Consider the following 27,681-nt stretch of genomic DNA (forward strand, 5'->3'; position numbering starts at 1 on the left):
AGAAATGTTTGGGATGAATATGAAAACCTCACGTTCTCATGTTAAAGGAATAATGTAAGAGTTGAATGTAACTCTAAAAACCAGTATATTGTGTAGGCCTCATGGCAATTCACAAGCAAATCTAAACGTGCTGCTAAAATAATGTGAGACAAGGTTGACATGGTTCTTTCAAAATGTACTATTGAACTTAGGGTTAAAAGTATATGCTTTATAGATGTGTTATTTTAGAAACGTATGCTAGTTAAGAATGTTTGCTGTTTAAATCAAGTTAACGTTTTAAGAGTGCAGGAACCTGCTGCATGTAAATCAAGTAGGCCAGAACAGATAATGTCATGTAGTTTAAATCGTCATGTGCTCGTTAGAGGAGAGGTCGTGAGGTGTCCAGTATGGAGCTCTGAGAGTGTTTTATGGCCTAAGATATGGTGAAGTCTGGAATTTGAAGCCCACTGCAGGACGAGCTGTATGCAGGTGCGAGGGTCCTAATCAGCTCGAATGAAAGGGACTTTGTTCAGTGGCGCCTTGCGCAGGCCTGTAGGAGTTTCCAGGAATTTCAGGGGGTATCAGTGCACGGAAGAAGAAGCCTGGGAACCAAGGTCAACTATAACGAGGGTCTTCAAGAGTACCATCATGGAGTTTGCCGCGGAAAGATGTACCACGTGAGGGGCGTCCCAAGGGGCGTTTCTATTGGAAATGTGATTTGGTATTAGGGAAAGTGACCCGGGTGGAGAGCAGAGCAGATGATTTTGGGAGCCTAAGGAAGCGGATGGGTAGGCAGATAGGTTGATCAGGAGAGACCCATTATCAGAGAAGAGACAAAGAGAAGTGCGTGATCTTCTTAGGAAATCACCACGGCTGACACCTAGAGGGTTAAGATCTTGTTAAGTAGGGATGTCATTTAGTGTAGTGTAGGGACAGACTAACCTTAATTTTTCTTTTCTGTAATGACTTTGAGGTTGCAACTTGTATTCATTTTGGCAACGCTCATGTTATTAGAGCTTGTACTTATTATTTTGTTCTTCAGACTCAGACTATTCAAAAAGTTCATGTTTATAGTGATACCAATTTACCTGTTGAATCTCATTTTGAGAAGTTTGTATCTTCAGTTATCTTTGACTTTATATTAAATCTTTAAAACTTAATTTTGGTCAGTGGTCATTTAGAGTGGTGTAAGTTCTTAAATTGATTGTTTACTTCGAGATTACCTTTTACTCAAGACAGGTACCAACGATTCAGTCGACAGGAAATGGGATTTGGTAAGATAATTAGTAACCAGTAATCCCGCGTTAGCACATGTGTGTGGGATGTAGATCATTTCAGGGGGGAAGTAGATTTACCCTGCACACAGACCACAAGCCCCTCATGCAGATACTATCACCCCTGGTAGGATCTAGTGCTTGTACTAATCAACCTGCTGACTGTTTATGTAGGCTAGCTTCTAAGAGGCCCCAGGAAATGACGCAAGATGATAAATAATTGAATATGGTTGATTGTGTTACCAATGTTTACGTTACAAGGAAAACGTGTGTGAAGACAAATGGTTTTCAATGCTAAATGCTAAGGATGACAAGGCAGGCCTCAAGCTAAAAATCTAAAGGTTCTCACCATTCCTTTTCTTAAGTTGCCCCAGAGTTAAACGTGATAGGGGATTTGGTCTTTCACAACACCAACTGTATCTCTCCTGACAGAATGTGGGAGATTCTTAGAAACGTGTGTCACCAAGGGCACATCGGTATGTCATGTTTGAAAAACCTGTTAGAATGTACTTCTGGTGGCCGGGAATGGCTGCATAAGCTGAGTGATGGTCCAGACAGTGCAAAACATGCTCCGCCTCGTACAAGACTTGCAAAACCATCACTCCACCTATGCAGATGTTCCTTGTCTGACTTTGGCTCAGCGGGAAGTGAAACTGGATATTGCAGGCCCTCTCAGGAGCCTCTGTGAAAAACATGTAATACACCTTGGTCCTAGTAGATAACCACTCAAAATGGCCAGAAGTTAAGTTTACAGGTAGAGTTTCCACATCTGTTGTCCTAGATTTCCTCATGGATTATTTTTGTCATGATAGTTTCTCTGAGTTCCTTGTTACCGACAACTGTGTACAGTTCCCATTGGTAGGAATTACTGAATTTCTTAAAGCCTACAACACTATGCATATCAAGACAGCATTATATAACCCCCAGTTCAATGGTAATGTGGAATGCTTCAATAGGTACCTTGAGGACAATATTCATCGAGCACTTGCAGCGAAAATTCCAATAAATTTGTACATAAGGAGAGACAATGGGCATGTAGTATCACTTCCTAATTCATTCAGTGTTGTGTCATCTTTACTTCTGTTGAAGAGCAGAGAACCCACTACTCCCATTTGTCCCTGGTGACTCAGATTCAGAAACACTGTTTCTACAGTTAACCAAACCACCACCAACTCTTATAAAGTCCAAAGTAAGTTTTTAGGTTTAGGTTTGTGACCTACTGAGTAAACATAAGGCACGTTATCATGACTGTGATTGTGTTGCTGACTAAGGTGTTAAGATTACTTGACCTAGTCAGAATCCACACCCCTACGCTTGTGGAAAAAGAGAGAAGTATGTATTTCAGACCAATAAAAGTGGTCAAAGTCAACAAAAGAAGAGTCATCACAAAGGGCAGTAGATGTTGGAGTTTGAAAAGAGTGTCAAAATGTAACACAGCAGGGGTCTTCAACCTTTTCTGTGATAAAACCTACTTATGTACAATGAAAATCATGCTGAGCTAATTACTAACATTACTAGTATTGTAATAGTGACCACATCAGACATGATTACATTAGTGGCCACCCGATGGAAGAATGTCAGTGATAATCACCTTAGTGCATCAGACTGGAAAGCTCTTCAATAAAGTTGATTTTATTTTCCATTTCGTCTTTCTAAGGAGGGGGATGTATTATGTTAATTGTAAGCTTAATGGGTTGTCTAAGCTTTCCCCAAGTCCCTGTCCCCTCTTTGTCACTGTATAGTGGTTTGTACTAGAACCAGGGGCGGCTACTCCGCTAAGGCGGAGGAGAGTCACCCCACTGCTCTCAGAGCAGTGAAAAAATAAATTAATAACATGATAAAAACTTTATTATCATTTTATGTTTTGCAGCTGCAGGTGGGATTGGTGTCACAGGGGGAGGATTGGGGGCACACTCTAAATATGCATGACTGGCTGGCCATCTTGGGCTCGCCAAATAGTCATGCGCACTTTGCATGTTCCCCACCAGGCTGTAATACACAGCCTGGTGGGGAACAGGCGCAGGCTCACTGTACCCATCTGAGCGCTGAACAACAGCACTCAGACCAATCACAATACTTCATTGCAGTGTTGTGATTGGCTTGGGGGAGTCTGTGTTCTTCCTCCATTTGGGACTCGCCAGGAAGAGGAGCGATGGAGGAGAGACGATGGCTGTCAAAAGTTATGTGTTTATCTTTTAATAGTATTTTAGTGACCCACCCCCTCCCCTCTCTGTGCTCCCCTCCGCCCGCCCCGTCAATCCCTTCCCTGCCATCCACTACTGCCTAGAATGTGTAGTAGGGTGACAGTTGGGCATTCTGCTCATGCTTATCTCTTGTATGTGGTTCTCTTCATTAATGCTTTCTCACTTCACTACTTTCTGACTGATCTATTACCGACCAATCAGAAATCAGTAAAAGGAAATCCGTGGGAGGTCTAAATCGTTTCAGAATTATTTATTTGTTATATTTCAGGTCTTGGCTGTTCCACAAAAAAGTAAACATTTTTTTTTTCAAAGGTGTCAACACTAGTTGTTGGTTTGCAGGGAGTTGTAGGCGAGGTATAAGAACTACGGTGCTAATTACGATGGTGTAACAATCGCCACCGCCGAGGCGGCAGTGGCGACAGTTGTAACGAGAAATACTCCTACCATATTACAATGACGGTGGGTATCGTGGCGGGCGCAAAGTCCGTCTGCCGCTTTTTCGCCAGTCGGCATAAATTACGATTGCCGGCCAGGCGGAGCTGGGCCAGTAATATGGTGGCGGCGCCTAGCAGGCACTGCCAGCCATATTATGATGTGGGTGGCACACAGTCCTTTCCACAGCGGCAATACCGCCATGGAAAGGCTGGCGGTGATTGGCTTTGGGGGCCCATTGCGTGCCCTGGGGGGGTGCACTTGGGGGGTACCCAGGGTACCCCCCGGCAGTTCCCTGCACGAGGTGGGAGGCACTGCGTGGTGCCTGCCACGTGGGGCAGGGAAATGCTGTGCATGCCCTTTTACCATTGCGGACGGTGCTGCAGCCAGCAGTACCGTCCGCAATAGTAATAGAGCAGGATGCGCATTCTTATTGGGCCGGTGGGACCACCGCACGTCTGGTGGTCAGTCGGTCCCATCCCGTTATGATGGTGGACGGTAGATGTTCACCCTCGCATAATGAGCCCCTAAGTGCAATTACAATGCAATGCAATACTATAGGGAGTCTTGTGGAGGTCAGAAATGGAGAGAGTTCTACAGCAATCAGCAGAAACGGAAGCTAAGGAAAGTAACAGCTCCGTGTAATATTATTTGACGCGTTTCATGTGTAGACATGGAGCATACACATGATAAATCACCATCGGTATGAAATACCTCCAAAGGTTAAGTTATTTTTGGGAATGCTCATTGGTTAATCCTTGTTCTTTAAAAGATGAACTGAATTAAGGGATTTAGTATCGCACAGCCTGAGAAATGTAAAACACCGAAATATTCAGTTTGATAAAGGAATCAGGAAGCGTAGATAATTTTATTTCACACATGGATGTTTTTTCATAGGTGGTCAAATATCAAGTTAAGCAGGGGATGGTTAAGGAAAGGGCTCTTTGTGCCTGTGCAGTCACACAAATCTGCTTGATTACGACTATTATCACCTGTTGTGAAACAGGTAGTGTTCTGAGAACCAAATACTTTTTTTTTTATATGAGCACAGATTGAAAAGATGAAAAAAGTGATGTAAATGCAATATCCTTTTCCTCTGAAGTTGCAGGTAATGCTTCAGCCGAGTAGCACTAAAGCTGATTTTCATCGATTCAAAGCAGTTTCAAGTGGACTTTTTTTTATCAAGATATATGTGACACTGGTCATAAATGTGCTTTGGGTAAGATTTTTTATTACCTGTCACCACGATTACATGTGAATGAATGAATGATTAATTTACAAAGCACAACAATACCCTGAGGTGTCTAGGCGCTACCTGAAAACCACATGTAATTGGAAAGAGAAGAGTGCAATTATGTTCTAAAGAGCCAAGTTTTTAGGCTCTTCCTGAATTTTAATAAATTTGTCTCTCTCTTAAGAGAGGTCGGAAGGGTGTTCCAGATTCTTGCTGTGGTGCAAGCAAAACTCTTTCCACCCCACTTGATCTTTTTTGTCCTAGGGACAATCACATTTCTGATTTCTGCTGATCTTAGTGGCCTGGCCGGGACATAGGTTTTTTAAAAGCTTTCGAGTTAAGTTGGGCCCATTTGATTCAGTATTTTAAAAGCAATGCAAAGAGATCTGAATTGAATTCACTTTGCTACCATCAGCCAATGCAGCTGCGGGAGGGCGGAGGTTACAGACCCAGATTTAGGAATTCGCAGGAGAACCCTGGCTGCGGTGTTTTGTACAATCTGCAATTTTTGAATATTACGTTTTGTCGCAAGTGAGCAGGGCATTCCAGTAATCCAGTCTTGAAAAAATTAACACCGATAAAACTGTTTTCCTGAGTTCTATTGGGATTGAGGGTAAGATCTCCCTCAGAATTTTTTGTATAAAATGGCAGCTAGAAGTAGTGGAATTGATTTGGGCCTCAAAGGATAATTTATTATCCATGATTACTCCCAGATCTTTTGCTTTTCAGACCATCGAGAGTAGTGGTTCAAGATGGGGCGGCCACCAATGGGTGGTCCAGAATTGAGGATTATTACCAAAAAGTAGGACCTCTGTTTTGAACGAGTTTAGTTTCATACAGTTTTCTAACATCCACTTCCCTATGTGGCTCATGCAGTCTTGAAAGCTGCTGGCTGTAGAATTGCACGATTCGCTTACCGAAATGATTATTTGTGTATCGTCGGCATACGATAGCAGGGTGAAACCGTGGCTTTTTATTAGTCTGGCTAGCGGAGTGACATATAGATTAAAAAGTGTGGGGCAGAGGGAGGAACCCTAGAGAACCCCATATGGCAGTGAGAAGGCGGGGGGCACAAAGTCACCCAGTGCGACCCACTGAGTTCGGTCGGATAGGAAGGAGCCTAGCAGGGAGAGAGCCTTATCCCTGATCCTGATGGTTGCCCGACGGTCCATCAGCAGCCCATGACTGACAGTGTTAAAGGCCGCTGATAGATCCAACAGGATCTGGGCTGCGCGGCCCCTGCCATCTGAAGTCCGTCTAAGCTCCTCAGTGGCTGTGATCAGTGCTAACTCTGTGCTGTGGTGAGCCCGAAACCTGAATTGGGAGGGATCCAGGATTTCGTTGTTCTTGATGAAGGAAGAGAGTTCTAAACTGATAGCTTTTTCCACCACCTTTGAAGGGAAAAGGAGTCTAGAGATAGGTCTGTGGTTAAGTGGATCCTCAATGTTCAACGTGATATTTTTTAGTAGTGGCAATATGGATCCTTTCTTCCATTCATTCTAGTGGATATCTCCCAGAAGTGATCATGGCATTAAATATTACTGTTAAAGGAAGGGGGGGTGTCTTGGGTGCTAAGAGTAACATTTTAGGGGGGCAAGGGTCTGCTGTGGAACCTGATTTGATGGTGCTAATTAGTTGCACGGTTTGTTCTGTGGTTAATGATGTAAATGAGGACAGAGTGGCAGATGGTGTCTCTATGGTAGATGTACTTCATGGTGCTCGCCAGGGATTTGTGTTTGGCCATTGGGCAGTTGTAAGACAGAATCATAGACAGCTTTGACCTTACTTTGGAAAGTATCCACCAGGGTATTACAGAATTCTTGGCTGGCTGTGGTGTTTTGAGGGACTGGCATTTTAGACAGATTTTTTATAGCGGAAAGCAGAGTTTTGGGACATCTGTTAGATGGCCTGATTTGCTCCATAAAGTAGGCGGCTTTCTCTTTGACCATAAGGTTTTTATATATTTGGAGGGATTCTCTATATTTCTTCTTGGTATCGACATTGTTGTTTAATCTTCACTTCATCTCTAATCTACGACAAAGTAATTTTTGTAGTTTGAGCTTATCATTGAACCATGGTTCAGAGGGTGCGCCTAATCCAATGGCTTTTTTTTTGCTGGGGCCAGTACTTTCATGGCTGCCCCTAGCACAGAGTGATAGTTCGCAACAGCCAAATCTAGGTCAGTACACAGATTTGGACTAGATTTTGATAGACTGGCTGTTAGTTGATGGGTCTAAATTTTAGTCCAGGGACGGCTGGTAAAAAATGCTGCTGTCTGCTTGGGATGTGTCCTTTGTGGAAACCTGATTTTAAAAAGAACTGCAAAGTGGTCTGAACATGTTAGTGGGAGAGAGTCTGTCCAGTTTATATATGGATTGTCCATGAAAATACCGTCCAGACAATGGTTAGCCAGGACAGCATAAAGGGTGAGTTGCAGAGCCAATGTAAAAAGCGGTGGTCAGTGAGTAAGGTTCCGCTTTTTGAGTATGGGAAAACTGTGGTAAAATACTTGCGCGGAAGACGAGGGCTTACTGAAATATAAATTTCTTTAGAGAAATTTTCGTAGACTAAAAAAGAACTGGCCTTAAATTTGTCTCAGGATATGGTGGGTTCCTTTCACTGTTTTTATAGGAACTTGCATCAGGAGAGTGGTAATCCAGACCAGTTGAATTGGTACAGTGGTTAGAAAGTAAAAATCTGAGAAAACTTGGCAGCAAAGAACAGCGAGCATTTAGTATAGAGATAGACAAAGCTGAAATTACTTAGGTTTTGAGCATGTGCGAAAAGGCTAAGGCACCAGGACCTGATGGTCCCTCCATAGAAATATACAAGGCCTTGAAAGAGATAATTGTCCCGATTTGGAAAAGACTGTTTAACAGTGGCGGACCCTCCATTAGGGAGACGGAGTGTCATCCCTTTGCAGCCAGCACCGCAAAAGTGAAAAATAAAATGGTAATAAATAGAATATATTTACATTTTATTTTTCCCTTTCCCCAGCTTGAGCCATGTTTGGGGACAGGGCCACAGCTGCTGACTGGCAGCAGGGGATTGGTTCTCACTTGACCAGTTTAAAGTGCGCATGTCAGGCTGGCCGCCTGTATTGCGACGGCCAGCCTGACTTACACTCTTTAAACCACTCCACCCAGCTGTCTTAGACAGCTGGGTGGAGAGCAAGCAGAGACCCCCAGATGTCTGCAGGAGCATCAAGGCCACCGGGTCCAGCCAATCCTGGTGCTGCTCTCATGCTATTTGTTCCATTATCAGCAGCATGAGAGCAGCATCTGGATTGGTGTGGAGAATTCAATTGCTGCAGATCAGCACCCAGTGACTGAAGCAGAGGACCAGAAAAGGCGAGCCAGCGGAGTGGGTAAGTACATTTAATTTTTTATAATTATTCCCGCTAACAAGCACTGTAACCGACTCACACAGCTTCAGTCTCAACGCCAGAGGTCTCAGTCGTGGTTTGTTATAAACACTGCTTATGAGTCATGACTGTCGGTCATAATAAGCTGTCAGTAATAATAATCTGTCAGTCATGACTAATGAGACATGACTGACAGCTTTGGTGTTGACCTTAATGGCATGCTTTTCAGTGGTTGGCTGCCACACCAAATATTTGGGGTACCAGCTGCCACTGCTGTTTAATTGCATTTTAATAGGGAAATTATCTTTGTCGGAGTCCTGGCGGGATGGCACTATCTGCTTTATTTTTAAGCCCAATAAGCCCTCTAATAGAAGTGCGTCAAATCGGCATATATCACTGCTAAACTGCGACCATAAGGTTTTCGGAGCTACTATGGCAAAGAGATTGACGAAGTAGATACTCAAATTGGTGCAAGGGAATGTAACGGGGTTTATGCCTGGCCGCTATCTCCCTGACCTTACACATACTCTGGGTGGTAATAGATATGGCAAGTTTAGAGACTCTGCCTCTAGCGGTGATCATAGTAGATGCAGCGAAAGGCTTGACCAATTGGGATGGGTATATTTAGGTCAAGTAAAGAATCATCTAGGGCAGGCTCCACATTTTATAGGGTAATAGAGATGATGTATGAGTCTCTGCAGGCCAGGATATTGCTAAAATATAGTTTGACTGTCCATGTGAGGATCACTGGGGGGACTAGACAAGGGTGCCCATTATCCCCCCTTCCATTCAACCTGTATATAAAGCCTTTTCTGCAAAGTCTTAGGCAGACTAAAAGTATAGTTCCCTTCTCTGGTAAAGGCCTCAAAAAGACATTTTTTTGTATGCTGATGATTTGATTTTCTGTATGTCAGATATAAATAGAACATATCCTACAATACAACAGGAAGTGGCCAACTTTGGTAAACTTTCAGGATATCAGATAAGCCCAATACTTATTATTTTAGTTTTATAGGCCTTGTGTGGCTTTCCCAGAACTTTTAAAGGACACATACAATAATTGTATGCAAAATTTTAGGAAGCCAGAAGAAGTAGGTCAATTTATCACATACTTAAAGCAGGAAAAGGGGCTGTAGATGAGAGAGGCCAGTTTGGAGATGTTTGAGACATTTGAGATTAAGCCCTATTTACTGTGGCTCAAAATCTGACAGGAGTAATGCCAGGAAGGTTCCCCCGAGAAGGGGGTGTAAATGGGGCTGATAAGGGTTGGGATGCAGTGGGTAATCTACTGCAGAGCTTGACCGCAGGTATGATAAATAGAGCCCTTTAGCATAAATTTGGGCCCCCAAAATACTTTAAAAAGATCAGGCTGAAGATCCCTCAGGTGTCAGCCAGACTGTGGTATGATGTACGAACCCATTTAGGTATTTCTTATTATAGCTTACCTTTTCCAATATGGGACTCGCTACGAATTCTGGAGTGCATTAATGATAAACTATGTGGCACCATTAGAAGAGAGGTGATGAGGAGATGGATGGGAGGTTTTATTAAGTGAGTGAAAACCAATTTCATGGGAGCATTGGAGGGAAAGAAAAAGCAGCTATTTCTCCAGGGTTTAAACAGCTGGAAGGACTTAGTGTAGAAATGTGTCAAATGGCAAAAGATCTGCAAGACCCCTGACCCAAGAAGGAGAAAGATTCAAAATGGTACTGGAACTTGATGACAACATTAACAAGCATTTGCAATGCAATAGGTCTCGGGTTAATTAAGTTTGAGCTATTGGCATTGCTAAATATTGCTTCAAAGTTTAGGATGTGCACAGCCTGAGGTTTAACAACGTTATCCGTGCCTCCTAGGGTATCACTCTCCTCCCAGAGTGTAATCGAATAATCAAATGGTCGCAGGACTATTGCACCATAGCCCTCTCACCCTGGGCACAAGAAGATTGCTGGATCTCCAGCTATTGCAATTCAAACGTGACTTTGTTATGTGTTCATACACTTGAATTTATTTTTCATCATATTCAAATATTTTCATGTTGAGTTCTCATGTTAATTATCTCCTTCTACATCGTTTGTTTGTTGTTCCCAAATAAATCACATCCAATGCATGCTAGGTTATTCCGCCTACCCGAACTCCGCGTTGCATCTCTAGGAGATATATAACGTTTAAAAGGTTTCCCTGATGAAGGTGCTATATGCACCGAAATGCATTGGATGTGATTTATTTGGGAACAACAAACAAACGATGTAGAAGCAGATATTAACATGTGAACTCAACATGAAAATATTTGAATATGATGAAAAATAAATTCAAGTGTATGAACACATAACGAAGTCACGTTTGAATTGCAATAGCTGGAGATCCAGCAATCTTCTTGTGCCCAGGGTGAGAGGGCTATGGTGCAATAGTCCTGCGACCATTTGATTGCTAAATATTGCAACACCAACTGCAACAAAAGCTATTGGTGTTGCATTATTTAGCAATGCCAATACCTCAAACTTTAATAATGCGACACCTATTGCATTGCAAATGCTTGTTTTCCTGGTTGTTGGTACCTGTGGTGGGGCACTACGTGCGTCTATGCGCGGTACAGCAGAACACAGTTCTCAAGAAGTGTATAGTGCCCCACGCAGGTATACCCCAACACACTACGAAGGCCAGTCCGATGCTGGTGTGAGGGGGGGTATATTGGCAGGAGAAGAGGTGCGGCGTCGACAGAGTGCGAGGTGAGGTGGGGGTAGGGGTGGACTGGGGGGGAGCTACATGGTAGTGGTTATAGGTGAGAACGGGCGGGGGAAGGGCACGGGACAGCAGGGGGGGAGGGTGCAGGGGGTGGGAGAGCGGAGAAGGGTGGTGGGGTTCGCCCGCTAGGGATGAGCATGGGTCCAGCTCGGCGACGGTCTGAGGAACGAGGAGGGGGGGGGAAAGGCCGCGCAATGAGGGTGCGCGGCAAGTAAGGTGGTGAGTGGAGCAAATATTGATGGCAGAAGACAAAGGCAAGTGGTGTCAAGGGGCATTGCGCGTCTTATATGGACCTCCTTATATACGTCTAGACCTTGTTAGTCAACAAGGGAGCAGAGATCGAGCAGTTGTGGAAGTTGATGCCCTAGAAATAAACGAAGGCGAAAGATAATAGGGAGGGTGAGATCGTAGTATTCTGTGGGAGAAAGGTTTTGGAGGGTGAAGGAGTACAAGATCAGGCACTATCTCCTAATAAGGGCGGGTTAGAAGGAATGGTTTATGCCTCCAAACCACATCACTGCACGCCATCTCCGTCACATTGTTTATAATAAAGGTGGCACGGACGAAGGATGCGATGAAAACACGATTCCTTCGTGCAGATTTTGCCCCCTGGGATTCAGTAGACAATGGCGCATTCCAAGTGTAATTGTCGTAATGAACGTTTGCTGGCTAGCAACATCCCCCAGGGTCGATGCAGTGCACATGTGTGAAGATGTTGCTTTCGAATACGGCCTTGGTTGTGCTGCTGTGTGGTGACTCGCACATAGTCTGGTTGTAGTTTTGGCAACTGGTACCACCCCTCCCCCCACACACGCGCAAGTGGAGCTGGGGTATGGCACATCGTCCATGGTGTTGGGGATGTGGGTCACGGGTGGCGGAAGGTCCGGAGTAGTGCTATTGGCTAAGCCTTATTCTCGGGTGCGCTTTTCGACGGGGAGGTTGATGGCTGGATGCATGCCTCCTCTGTTCGGGCGAAGACTGATCCCGGTGTTCAGTTTGGGGAAGGGTTTTGATTGGTGGCCCATATCTCTGTTTTCGCTGCGAAAATACACTGAAATGTTGGATCATGGTTGAGGCGCTCAGCCTGCAAAGCCCGTTTGACTGGGCCGCCTCGGTGTTTGCCAGTGGAGGGGATTGTGCGTTGTTTGTCGGGGGCAAGAGGCGGGGTCGATGTCTGGCGGGTTGTTTGGTGGGTGAGGCGGGCCAGGTGGTTCAGTGGGCATTCGGGTGGGCGTGTGGGATGCGGAGGGGGTCCGGTTTGCTGGAGGGGTGTTGCGAGGTGCGCATCAGTCTGCCGGGGTTGAGGGGGCTGTTTGGAGGGAGGTGGGTGCTCGGGAGGGGATGGGGGGTGATAGGGTGCAGGACGGGCGTCTATGCAAAGTGAACAGTTGAAGAGGGCTGATTGCTTACAGAGCACGGCATGTTGTGTGGATGGCACTAGATGGTGAGTGAGGACTAGAGGCGTGGTGGGGGAGTTGGATTGTGGATTGCTGGGCTGTTGGTCATGGGGGGTGCCCAGCGGAGTGCAGGAGAGGGAGTTCCACGTTGCCGAGACGATGGGTCAGTGGTTGGGCCTGGATGCATAGAACGTCGGTGGGCGTTGTCTCGGGGATATTTTACTTTGGTGTGGGCTCTGGGGGATGGCAGGGTGCAAAACTTAAAAAGGGGGGAGGGAGACAGATAGGGCGCCAAAGGCCGCTGGACACAGAGCTAGCAGGGGGATGGATGCACGCGTTGACTCTAACCTTGTTTACTGAACGTTCTCTGCCATGGCTGAGGGGCTTGGATTAAATTGCACTGCGGACAGCTAGTCCCGACAGACGCTATTGTAAAGACGTAGTGCACGCGCACATATGCTTTCAGTTATCGCGGCCCGTGTCTGGCCACAATAATTGAAAAAAATAAGACAGTGCTGTTATCAGCGCCGCGCGCCCCTCTGCAGACTCACCCTGCATTCCAGAGAGGCGCGCGACGCGATCCGGTCTGCCACGCTATGCTGTGGAGATAAGACCTGGCCGCGCGCACAACGTTATCCTATGGGGAAATGCTGCGCGCGGCCAGATCTTGTCTCCCTTCGTCGTTCTGAGACGCCGACTATAGTTCTCTGGCGAGAACGCGCTTTCAGCGCGTTTCTAGCCGAGACCTAAAAAGGATAGATGATCCTCTATTTCATATCTGGGAGCTTGTTGAATGTGGGAATGGAAAGGTTATGGCAAGTATCCTTAAATTTGTTATATGTCACTGTGAGATCTGCTACCATAAGACATGCACATTTTTCACGCTCCATAGGAGCTACTGGGCTCCTGCGAGAACAGCAAAACTCAAGAATGCAATGGAGTCGAATGCCCTAGATGCGGCCTGAAGGAGGCTAATGATATATAGATGTGTGTAGAATGACCAGGGTTGGCTATATTTGTGCAAGTCATGGAGAAGGTGGTGAACATAATTTTGGCTTGTGATATAAAGGTAAGCTCTATTTTGATATTATTTAGTGTGCAATATAATGCAAAAGAAAGTGCCCATACCAAGGAATGTATTAAGTATTTTTTTTCCCCTAGAATTGTTAGCAAGACGAGAAACTTGTAAGACATGCATGCATTTAGGCTCCCCGTTGAGAAAGGAATGGGTAGTGTCAGTGGCCCAGGTGAACAGGCTGGACAGGGCAATTCATAACTTGAAGAGGGAAATAATGTGGAAACCTTTAGAATCATGGCAAATGAGCAGCCAGACAGATTTAGTTTGATGATTACACCTTGTTTCTCTGTTGTTCAAAGTGAGGGGGCCACCCACAGCCCTTTATGAGAAAATGGATTTAAAAAGAAGCCAAACTGGATCAGAACAAATGCGAATTAAGCTTTATTGGTGATATGAGGACACAAGAAAAAACATAGTAAATGTACCCCTCAGTGTCCAGCATAGGGAAGTGAAGGATATTGAACTTATGAGGACAAGCAGCATGTGCGGGGACATTGTGTAAGCTAGGTTAATTCCGTGGCTCCTTGGTAAAACTCTGTGGACTACACAGGCAGCTATTATGGGAACAAAGTTCTAATGATAGATGGCTTGTAGCAGTAATGAGCCTTGTTTTATCTTCTAGCTTTAAATCTCCTTACCTGATATTGACTGAAGAGGGGCCAATTAAAATGATGAATTTCTTGGTGTAAAGCTATCTAATTTACAATACAAAGTTTGCTGCAGAACTGGCCATAGAAAGTGGGACCGGTGTGTTAGATATGGTACCATAGCTATCATCCCAAAACCAAAGCTGCCTTAAATTTCAGATTAAAAAGCAAAAGACCACTGCACGAGACAAAAAGGCTTTTGCATCCTTGAGCATTCTACTATATCCCAATAATCCCAATAGCCCGATGCTGAGAGCTATACCGGTTGTTAAAATCCCTGAATGCATAGTATGGGCTTCAGCTTCAGGCGAGGGCCTATAATGAGGGAGAGGATCTTTAAAAACTAGCATAGCCTGAGGCAGAAGGGCTACAAGGCTATTAGAACATTTCACTTTCTGAAGGTATAATGGTCTAAATTAAAAAGGGAGAAACAAGGATTGCGGGAGCGCATGCGATCCAAGTTGGTGGACGCGCTTTAAGCTCCATCACAGCCTGCTCATTACGTCATTACGACATATAAAATGGTGATTTGCAGCTCACTTTTATACTGCCAGAAATTATTTCACATTTTAATACTCTCTGGCTCCTATTTCCTGACTTTCACGCAGTGTGTGCAGCTTCAGTGCCCTCTTTTCTGCTCCTGATAAGTTCCTGTCAGGAAACTGCATTACTGAAGACTGGATGAGGGAGGAAAACCAAAAGCGGGCGGTCTTGTCATACCTATAGCTTCTTCTTAAAGGTACTGTTAATACCATTTACTCTTCATCTTAAATGCAAGGTCTGTTGTTTTTGGAGTCTGGTAACTGCTAAACTTGTCTCTCTGCATTTTATATTTTCAATCTAATATTGCCTATTAATCTCAGTTTATTCTACCTCGTAGAGGTGATGTTGCTGCTATGTCTACATATACCATTCAATTTTGATAACTTTATGGAGGTTTTTCTCTATAAAATGGACATAAATACCACACAAAATCCTCCTAATATGTGTAAGGAGGCATCTTACCACCTCCTGCCATAACTAAATTGGTGGATTCACATCCAAAGTCAATGGCAAAAATATTGGAAAAATACAAGCCATACATAAAGTATCAATTTACATATACACAACAATACAGATGCCATTAGCTGTGATATTAAACATCTGCAGAGATAATAAAGCTGTGATTGACCAAGTGATCCCTCAAGTCAGTCCTATAGCACCTATGAAGAAACAGTTCCTAGACCTTGAAAATAGAAATCGTCAATATTCTTTATGCAAATTTTAATCTACCATAGAACATTGAGGGACACGATTGCAGATCCTTTTATGGAGAATCTCATACCTTCACTACCAAAATTGACATGGTTCTTCGAGTTCCCTCATATCGCAAACCCAATCAATCTAAGCCCTGACAAAGGTTTTTTAAAGTATTACGACATCACCCCTGATACTTATCTGGAAGACTATACGAGAAATTCCAACACTTTTGGTTTAAAGACATAAAGTCTATATCCATCAAGACTTTGCAAATGAAACTGTGCCATGCACAAACAATTTTCTGTCTTACACCCCAGAATGAGACAAACTGGATACAAATATGGTTTGCAGTAATGCAAATCTTGATGAATTATATCACTAAATCCTTAACCTTACAAGAAGGCCTACTTGCATATCTTGATTTTCACGCTCCAGTGCCAATGGAATCTCAATCTTCTATAAATAACACTTGATGGTTGATGGTGCGTAACTAATATTCTTATTTTCTTCCAGTAGCAGGCAATATGGTTTTCACTGGATTCCTGGATCCCACCTTCATAGTCTCAATATTTCATTTCATGTGTTTCTCTTCTCAACATCTTATATGTTTGTTTGTCCTTATTCATGGGCTACTTTCTAGTTCTTTTTTTCTAACTTTTTCACAATCTAGTTATATCTCGCTTTCTATTATATTTCTTCTGTCAACTTGTATTTGTTATGGTAACTAGCTGTTAGTAAAACAAATCACTACAATTTAAAGGTTTACAGAATTCAAACCTTAAAGCTAATTTAGATGGCTGTTATATTCATGTTATTATCCATATTGATAAATATTATCTCCACTTGAGATAAGACCCAGATTCCTGCCACTTGCCCCTTATATTGTCAGCTACAATTATCTAGCCAAAAAATATCGGAGGAATTCCAAAAGTTCTACTCAAATTTCTGTAGTAAACCTCATGATGCTCAAAACAGTACATTTGATCAGTTCCTATCTCTTTGTAATTTCCTAACATTATCACACATGGTTAGAATTGCTCATGATGCCCCTTTGCTATAGAAGAGGTATACTCTGCAATTAGGTACTCAAATTCTAAACGTTCACCTGGATCTGATGGTATTACAGCAGAATTCTACAAAACTTTCTCTGTTCAACTAGCTCCAGTCATCATATCCTTATTCCATGACATTGCTTCTGTTGAAAGAACTTTTGAAGATGTCATGATCATTGTTTTCCCCAAACCAGAGAAAGACCATACATTATTTCCAAACCATTGCCCCATTTCATTCATTAATCAAGACTGTAAAATGTATGCCAAATGCTTGCACTTACACTGTCTCAGGTATTAAATTATATTATCCAACCAGGCAAAACTTGTTTTATGAAGGGAAGGTTATCTGCACAATACTGCACCAGTTTGTCACACTATCGTTTCCCTACTTAAAATTAGTCATCCTTTTGGTCTTCTAGCTCTTGATACTGAAAATGCATTTGACAAAGTTCATTAAAAGTTCTTATCAAAACTATGGAAGCATTTTGTTTAGGCACAACCTTTCTTTCAATGGTTAAGGCATTGTATTCTTCTCCTAAGGCAACTGTGGAAAAGTAAATTTTGTCATGTTCTATGTCCCTACGTGTCATCCATCATATGTTATGTGTGCATGATTAAATATGCATATGTATTCCCCATGTCCGATTCAAGACGTAATTATAGTTGTGTCCACCTCTGGTATGTCATTTCCCAGTTCTCGTGAGTAATATGAGTGTCAGGCCTATGTAAAGTTATGTTGCCACGTTTCTCAGTGTGCACGTTAATTCATTGAAAGTCCCCGTTTCTAGGCCTCAACAGGGCCCGGACACCAAATTCAGCTCCTGTCTCCTGAAGCCTCGCTGAGGAGCGATACAGCCCCCACCTGTATCCTCGACCTTTCACTTACTTCCTGCCTCGCAGTGACCGGTGCAGCTTGGCTCTGCCTCTGAGTCTGCCAAGACTATGTTATGATTCCAGCTATCAGTTTAGTCCTCCTTCTCTGCATTCCCAAGCTACTGAACTGCATCAATAGTTTCCGTCATTGTCTAGCCTATTCGGCCCCATGTTAAGAGAAATACTGTATTTAATGGTCATTTAATATTCTTCATCACGCACTACATGTAGAATAAATGCATGCTCTAGCCTTAGAGTCTGTTAGCTTTTCCCCTCATGACTTCTAGTTTATATCAACATGTTCCCTAAACATTAGATACCAGATAGGGTTTAGGTACATGTCGCTCCGACGCTCCAGACTTTAGTCTCTGCTCCTAGCACAGAGTTCATAGCCCCCAGCTTCTCCTAGTAACACGTCATTGCCAGTTTGCGCGCACCATCAGGTTAGAGGTCCCGGCTCCTTAGGTAGCCCCCTCCAATGTTTCCGCCCATTCATGACATATTCTGTTACATTTGCATCACATGTCTATGTGCACACCCAGTTACACCCTCTTTAGCCCTTATCTTTCGCGACTGTTTCGCGTCATGCCTCTTGCTCCACCCACTGCTACGCCCATTGCAATGTAATGCTATGTGTTGGCGTTATGTATATATGCTCATGTATTGTTATTAAAAAGTGTTCCCAGTTCCGATCCTGTTGGTGAGCCATTCTAGACCCTGACCGCGGCAGCGCTGCCAGGCTTGCCATCCTAGTCCGTGCAGGTTGTCCTGTTCCTGTCCTTATGCTGTAATAAACCTGCAAAACTCCTACTACCTCGAATTTTGACTCTTATTTATTGAGCTATCTGTTATTCATTCATTCATTCAAAAATAGATCCGGTATTATTTATTTATATACCACATAATGGCGCCCGAATAGGGACTTGCCCTTTCCCCACGCGTCGGTGAAGCCACGCCGACCCCCTGACCCTCTGCAGTCGTGACGGAACTCTTCTGCGCAGTGGCAGATATTTCTGCTCAAGTATCCCTCAGGCCCACGGAGAAGACGGAGGAGGCGGTCCAGCATCCAAACGAGACGGTGGAGGAACGCGGCGAGTCCCGACCAGAGCCCAAGCCAAGAGTACAAGGTCCGAGGTATCCGGAGGTCCACCCGTAACTGAAGTCCGAAGTTCGTCGTCATCGTCGTAGCAGTGCAGTCCAGTCCGAGGCCTTCCGTTCTTGCTGCCCGGTGAGTACCGTTACTGGGGTGGTATCTAGACAGGGTCAATTTAAATTGACTCTGGTCTGTGGGTTGGTGGTACACAGTCCCACAAACGAAGTGTCCACTTCGGTGGATGCGGGTCCTGACGTGTCTCTTTAAGAGACCGGTAAGTTTCGTACTGTTTCAGCAGTGCATCTAGTTTCTGTTCTAGTCAGTTCTGTTCTCGAGAAATTTCAAGTGTTCTGTTCGCAATATTTCCAGGTAGTATTCTGTTCGAACTGTTATTTTAAATGTTTTTCATGTATTTTAATGTCGTGGTATGAATGGGGAATAAGTATCGTGTTTATTGTGTATTGTATTGTGTCTAGATTACAGTTCAGTCATGCCCATATTTTCCAAGTTACGTCAGTTGAAAACTAGAAAGGGTCTGCTGGAAGCAGCAGTTCCCGTCCCGCCTAGGGACAGTCCAGGTCACTTTATGTATCAGAAACATGGCATAAGCGCCATATTATATTTAGATTTATGGGTAGAGTATACAAAGGAGCTAGAAGAGAAGTATAGATGGCCCGTATCAGGTACGTGGGATGCCGAGTGCATCATGAGAGTAGAGGAGGCATTATGGAAAAAGAAAGCCAGACAATCACAGAAAGATGCCATCGAGCTATGGCGCAAAGAAGCTCATAAAAGAACCGAAAAAGAAATCAGAAAGTCAGAACTAAGTAGAGAATCCCAAGAACGAGCCCAAGAAAGGGAATTAATCGAGATAGGTGAACGAGTTAGAACTGAGCAATCAGACAGACAGAGGAACGCCCTCATTAAGGGTATGTATCCTCTTCTTGCCGAGGGCTTGCCAAAAGCGACCCCGGAGGCATCTAGTAATTTCCCGCCACCGTTAGTTCCGACCAAGCTACGTCACAAACCGACCGCAGCTGATATTTTCATCTCGTCCTATTTGGACGACACAATCCCTGAATATGTAAATCCTGTCCGCGCTCCGCCAGTCCCTGTAAATCAGGTAATTCCTACTCCCCCAGACACCGGGGTGCCCTTAACAGCCCCCCCGGGTCAGCCCGCCATACAAGTCCAGCCCACGTTACAATTACCCACCCTGCCAGGACGAAAAGCATCAGTTGATGATTCTAGTTTAGGGGCTGCAGGAGGAGGTCTTCCTCAAACCCCGCCGCCATACAAGCGTTTATCAGCACTCGAATTACATGCTCAAGCATCACAGCGTACTCCTAAAAATAATAAGTCTGTTGCAGAGATCAGGCAAACCCTTGGCGAATGTGTCTATGACCCAGTTCCAGGCGAGTTTAATATGGTTTTATATTCCGTACGCGTAAGGAGAGTGACCGAGTATCTAGTCACCCTGCCGAATATGAAAGAAGATCTAGACAGGATATATCGTTTCATCCGTACAGGGGATGACCCACAAAGTATTAGTGATGCCATGTCTCAAAGGAAAGCCGAGATTCAGCGCATGATATTAAAGTTCTTAATTAACTGTCTAATAAGAGAACAGGATCATCCGTCTAAAGACCCGGAAGAAATGAAAACTCTGACAAAGTGGAGTGATAATATAGCCGAAGGAAAGCACAATACCATTGGTGCCATGGAAAGTATGTACAAGAAAATCCGTAGAGAGATAATAAAGATACACGAACAGCGTAAAGCAGCACAAGTAAGAGAGAAAGAAAGTACCTCTGATCCTGAAGAAGAAGACGATGAGAATACCGCCAGAATAGCGTATGTAGGAAAACCTAGATTTCCAGATCGCCATTTACGTCTAGAACACAAGCCAATTTCCCATCATTCAGCACCAGAACAAGGTTCCCTAGAACAAGTATTCCAAGCTACCGATCACATTCTGAAATCACGAATCGGTTATAGTGAGTTAAGTACTATGCATGAACAAGAAATAGTTCGGTCAGCAGTCCGATGGATTACTGATTCTACCACTTTTCCAGACGAAATAGTGGCACAAATGTTTCTGAAAATGCCCCCAGCCGAGCAGCGACTGGTGGGTATGTATATGATTCAGCACCTCATTACTCTGTATGAGGGTCAACATTCTGATCCAGGCCCGTTACATGATATCCTGAACGAGTTACTCCAGTACAGATGGAGAGGTCTAGGTACCGATTTAATTAGTGTCATTCTAGAACAACGCCATAAATATAGAATGTTCTTGAACCCGCATTTCGTTCATGTCTCACCCCCAGAAAGTAAATCATTCTACATAGACAGACAGAATCCGTTACGAGAAGTCCACCCAGTCAGAGGAGCGGGTGGCGAAATGCAGCGAGTGTTTGTATACACTCCAATCACAAAGATGGAACTTCTAGAGATGAAGAAATTAATTCCCTGTCATGACAAAGATCCAGCAGGGTACCATAGAGAATTAAAAGATATGCTCCGTATGGGAGAATACACATACCCGGATATAATTAAAATGTTAAAGGTTCTGTTGCCCGCAGGGGTGTATGAAAAGCTCAAAGAGAAAGAATGGGAGGTGGGAGAGAAAAAGATAGATTGGGCAGTCCTAGAAGCAGAAGATAAGATACGTGTACCAGGTACTGGTCTAGGAGAGAAATGTAAAGAATTACCAGAATTATTGATTCAAGTTTTACCCAGATTATTGACAACTAGAAAAGAAGACTGGGATGCAATCTCAGCCTGTAAACAGAAACAAGATGAAGATATTAGTGATTTTTATTCTAGGTTTGAAAAGTGCTTTAGTATCAACAGTGGTCTCAAGACAAGTAGTGAGTCGTACCCTCACCTTTTCGTTACTAAATTAGTCGAGAATTCAAGTCCACCAATTAAAAACCGAGTTCTGAAAGTCGAAAGTACCTGGCAAGCTAATACTCCGTCCCAGATGCTCCAGATGCTCCAGTATCACCAGAATAGAATCAGAGAAGAACAAGAACACGAAAGAAAACGTATGAAAGACACAAAAATGAAAGTGCTAGTTGCACAATCTGTTCCTCACGACAGTCAGAAGAGGGGTCCGAATCAAGCCAGTCATCCTGCAGCACCCGTTAAAGGGAACTGCAATTATTGTAAACAGCCAGGTCATTTCATAAACGAGTGTACAGTTCTGAAACATAACATAGCTACTGGTAAGACTAAAGAAAGACCACGTCCGCCTAGACAAGAACAAGTTTCACAGACTCCTCAGTCACAGAATGCACCACAGACAGTTACAGCACCGCAGCCTATTGCTGCAACACAGCATGTTACATCGCAGATGTACCAGTATGCACAGTCTGAGTATCCAGAGTACCAGCAGTATTCATGAAACAGCCTAGAGAGGGAGGTAGGCTTGCCTCTCATCGAGATACCTGTAGATCAAGAGGGTCCCTATGTTCACAGTCAAGTATTAGGGAAAGACAGAAAGTTTTTGATTGATACAGGGGCAAGTAGGACCACAATTAGTCACGCCGAAGTTCCAGGGGCTCCGCTCTCAGGCTCTAGAAATGTTTCCCTTGGATTTTCAGGAAAGCCTATCGTAAATGAGATTTCAAAGCCAGTCACTCTAGAAGTAGGTCCATTGTCCCGCACTACTGATCTGTTACTTACTAAGTCATGTCCAGAAAATCTGTTAGGCATTAAGACATTGAAAGAGTTAGGTGCAGTTATATGTTGTTCCCCCGAGGGAATACGATTGTTCCTACGTGACTTTAAGGGTCACTATGTATTACGAGATTTTGATCCGAGATTGTCTTATGTCCCGCAGCATTTATGGGCGCAAGGTCCAACTGATGTAGGTTACATGCAAATCACACCCCATCGTGTGACTCTCAAACCAGGTGTAGTGTTACCACGAATCAGGCAGTATAGATTGCCACCTGAGGCTGTAGCAGCCTTATCCAAAATTATAGACGAGCTCATGGCTCAAGGAGTAGTTGTAGAAACTGACTCCAATGTATGTAACTCTCCGATCATTCCAGTCATGAAACGTACTGATCCAAATGCACCCCCAGTATATCGATTAGTGATTGATTTACGAGAACTTAACAAATGTATTATTCCTCAGTACCCAGTTGTCCCAGATATCTCTTCCCTATTGACAGCCATTGATTCCGAAGCCATGTTCTTTACAGTAATCGATCTTAAGAATGCATTTTTTAGTGTTCCCATCCATCCAGACAGCCAGTTTCTTTTCGGATTTTGTTTAAATGGAAGGAGCTATATGTTTACACGAGCTCCTCAAGGTTTCACAGAAAGTCCTAGTATTTACAGTCAAGCACTTAAGAGACAACTAGACAATATTCACATGCCAACTGACACTGCCCTGCTCCAGTATGTCGATGATCTATTGATCACAGCCCGTTCTGAACGTGACTGCGAGCGAGCGTCACTGACGGTTCTGTATTTCCTAGCCGAGATGGGGCACAAGGTGTCCCCTTCGAAGCTTCAATTCTGTGTCCAGCAAGTGGTTTACTTAGGACACTTGCTGTCCAAGAGGGGTAGGCAGTTGACACCCGATCGCATCCAGTTGATAGCGAGTCTTCCTCAGCCCAGGACCCAGAAGGAGGTACGTGCCTTTATTGGCCTTACTTCTTACTGCAGACAATGGATTCCTCAGTATGCGTTTCTAGCCAAGCTACTGATACAGTTAACGACACAGGAGACAGCCGCACCGACTGTCCTCCCTTGGACATCTGAACATACACTTAGTTTCAACGAGTTAAAGAAAGCTTTATGTCAAGCTCCAGTTCTAGCTACACCGAACTACAGTAAGCCTTTTACACTTTTCGTCACTGAACGCGAAGGTACAGCATTATCTGTTCTCACACAAGATCAAGCAGGACAATACAAGCCGTGTGCTTATTTTTCTAGCACATTAGATCCAGTCGCCCAGGCTTTGCCCGCGTGCCTCAAGTCAGTTGCAGCCACAGCACTAGCTATCAGACAAAGTGATTCCATAGTTTTAGGACACTCCCTGACAGTACAAGTTCCACACTCCGTGGAAGTTCTTTTAAATAGAACACAAACACAGCACTTGACAATTGCACGTTTAACGGGTTATGAATTGACACTGTTCCAGCCACACATAGAAATCAGACGCTGCAACGTCCTGAACCCTGCTACACTGTTGCCATCAGCTAGTTCAAATTCTGCCGCACACAATTGTGTGGAAGTAGTCAACATTACGACAAAGCCAAGGCAAGACCTGACAGACATTCCGTTACTAGATCCCGACCTGACACTTTATGTGGATGGGTCATGTATGAGAACTAGTACAGGAGATTTAGTTGCCGCGTATGCAGTGACTACTGACACTGAAGTTATTGAGACACACCGCATTGACACTCTGTCCGCTCAAGCAGCAGAGCTAGTTGCTCTGACACAAGCTTGTATACACGCCAAGGAAAAGAAAGTTAATATTTACACAGATTCACGCTACGCATTTGGAGTCGTTCACGACTTTGGAGTGCTCTGGCAGGAGAGAGGTTTCATGACTTCTCATGGAACCAAAATTCAGCATGGTTTCCTTATCCAAGCTCTGTTAGATGCAATACATTTACCGACATCCATTGCTATTATGAAATGCAAAGCACATACGAAAGTTACTGACATTATTTCCCAAGGTAATGATCTAGCAGATCGCACAGCCAAGCTTACAGCACAGACTCCAGACATTCAAGTTAATCCGACACAGACACAAACTCCAGATCTGACTACATGCATGACAGTTAAGGACCCCACCCAGGATGTCATAGATATCCAGTTACATGCTACTCCCGATGAAATCAAGAAATGGTCTGAACAAGGAGGGGTCCAGACAGATCAAGGATGGGTGACGAAGGGAAGAACCACATGGTTTCTCCCCGACTCTATGGTTCAAGTTATCATTAATACCGCACATAGTCCAGCACATTTAGGAGAAAAAGCAATGTTAGACAGTATCCAGAACATTTGGTTCAACAAGCATTTACGAGCTGCAGCCAAGCAGAAAGTCCGTACCTGTATGATATGTTGTCAGTTTAATCCAGGTAAAAGTGTCCCGGTGGAACAAGGGGGATTCCAGCCTCCTGACCACCCTTTTGAGGTCCTCCAGATGGATTATATTCAGATGGAGCGATGTCGAGGTTTCAAGTATGTTCTTGTAGTTGTATGCGCTTTGTCCAGATGGACAGAAGCATATCCAGTCCCAGATTACACAGCCGCGACCACTGCCAAGCAGTTGGTTCGTGAGTTTTTCCCTCGATATGGACTCCCTAGAGTCGTATATTCTGATAACGGTCAGCCATTCTCATCTGAACTCATGAAGCACGTTTCCCTGTTGTTAGGGTACCAGTGGAAGTTTCATTGTGTACGCCATCCTGAAGCAGCTGGTCTGGTCGAGAGACATAATCAGACTCGTAAAATCCGAATTGCCAAAATATGTAAAGAGAAAGGTGTGGACTGGCTAGTAGCTCTGCCAGTTGCTTTGTTTTATATGCGCATGGTCGCACATTCCAGATCAGGTCTGTCCCCGTATGAGGTCGTTTTCGGCCGCCCCCCTAACATGTGGGGTACTCCTAGACCCCGAAGTATTACTGATGTTTCATGTAATATGCTGACAGATTACCTAGCTTCCTTGATGTCTGCCCTCAACTCATGTCGTTCACAGGTTGCCGCCGCATTTCCAGACAATACCGAGGTGGCCCCGCATGAAATCGTTCCAGGTTCAATGGTCCTCGTACGTAACTTCGACAGATCAAGTCCGCTGGAGCCACGTTGGAAGGAGCCCCGTCAGGTCCTCCTCACCACCCGTACAGCCATGAAATTGGAAGGACGCCGCGGCTGGGTACACCTTTCGCACGTCAAGAAATTCTACGGATTAAAGCCGGTCTCCAAGAACATTTCCCAGGATTTAAAAACTTGTCAAAACATTGTTCCTAAGGACTGTCCCGCAAATGACATTGGCACAACCCCTCCCCTGTTAGAGAAAACTCCGCAGCAGGAGTATAAGCAAAAGCTACGGTCTAGTAAAATAAGTCAGCCAGTTTGATTGTCTAAGTCCTCCCCTAGGTGAAACGGTTAGACTGTTTCTGACATGTATAAAATAGACCCCCATAGTGAGAGAGTCAGTCAAAACTCAATCCGATGTATCGTTTTTCTAAGTTTCATATTATTTCTCAGCCTTTTGACTTCCTGCACTAGTTACGCATTTTATCTGTGTTTTCCAGTTCCTCATGTAAATAAGCATTTTAATATTACAGTAGAGCACACGTTTAGTGATCTGCCTCCTCATGAATATTCATACCGCCTCGCTATGCGTAACAATACTTTTATCCGCATGTTGCATTATTCACACCAGACCAGCAATGCCACTAATTGTTGGGTGTGTGGTCGACTCCCCCCTTTCCAGACGTCAAAGGGAGTTCTGCCACTCTTTCCTTATCCTTTTTCACATAATGGTTCGTGTGGAGCATGGTCCACGTTAACGTCATCCTCAACAGATATGTCTTTTCTTAACAGCACATGTTTCCCAGACAAGCATGGTCCCCCCCACAGAACAGGTTTAGATCTAGAAAATGAAGTGTACAATTTAGGTAACTATTCGTCGAATTTTATGGTCCTGAATGTTCAGTCTGATACTACTCCAGACTCACCTGCTATTTCAGTGTTACCAGTCAAAGGCGAATTATGTGTTCGCAATTATGGTTCTGTACATGTAGGACATAGTGATTGTACTACTATTGTCAAGTATAGTGACAGTGGGAAATCTATTTTTAAAGCTTCACGTCATTCTTATTTTGTTTGTGGTCAAACTGCATATGTTCGTCTGCCCCTCGATTGGGAGGGAACCTGTTACATTGCCTTCCTACTGCCACCTGTTTTTCTAGCCCCACCTGACTACCATAGGAATTCCTACCTAGTACATACTAGACACAAGAGAAATCTCCCGATTGTCGACTATACTGAAACTGCTGCAGAGCAATTCATTGATATTGATAAAGGTGTTTTCCCTTATTTAGGTACAGTTGTAAATAGTAAGCTAATCCGTAGGTTAACAAGAACCCTTGAAGCTGTAGTAGATGAGACTGCCTCCGCTCTAGGTAACTTAACCGAAGAGCAATCCTTTATGAGAATTGTTGTGCTCCAGAATCGTCTCGTCCTTGACGTCATACTGGCCGATAGGGGCGGGGCCTGTAGACTCATCGGATCCAGTTGCTGCATTTTCATTCCAAATAACGCGCCGTCTGTTTATTCAGCTATAACCAGACTTCATAAAATTGCCCATCTGTTACACCAAGATCCAGGCACCTGGACATGGTCCGGTTGGTTCTGGAATATAATTTCCGCCTGGGGATGGAAAGTCCTGTCCTTTCTAGGTATCGCAGTAGCGATCATATTCAGCTGCTGCCTCTGTATACAATGTGGCCCTGCGATTTGCGGCATGTGTGCTACCTCTTGTATTCCTAGTCCCAAGCCCCGTTCTAAATCTCGTTCCAAGACAATTCGAGATGAACAAATGGTACTGTATGAAATGATAGATGGCATCATGAATATTGATGTTTCCTGATGGAAACGTAGTGACAAGGAGGGAATGTGGAAAAGTAAATTTTGTCATGTTCTATGTCCCTACGTGTCATCCATCATATGTTATGTGTGCATGATTAAATATGCATATGTATTCCCCATGTCCGATTCAAGACGCAATTATAGTTGTGTCCACCTCTGGTATGTCGTTTCCCAGTTCTCGTGAGTAATATGAGTGTCAGGCCTATGTAAAGTTATGTTGCCACGTTTCTCAGTGTGCACGTTAATTCATTGAAAGTCCCCGTTTCTAGGCCTCAACAGGGCCCGGACACCAGATTCAGCTCCTGTCTCCTGAAGCCTCGCTGAGGAGCGATACAGCCCCCACCTGTATCCTCGACCTTTCACTTACTTCCTGCCTCGCAGTGCCCGGTGCAGCTTGGCTCTGCCTCTGAGTCTGCCAAGACTATGTTATGATTCCAGCTAT

Source organism: Lissotriton helveticus, chromosome 10 (genome assembly GCF_964261635.1).
Source record: "Lissotriton helveticus chromosome 10, aLisHel1.1, whole genome shotgun sequence".
NCBI lineage: Eukaryota > Metazoa > Chordata > Amphibia > Caudata > Salamandridae > Lissotriton > Lissotriton helveticus.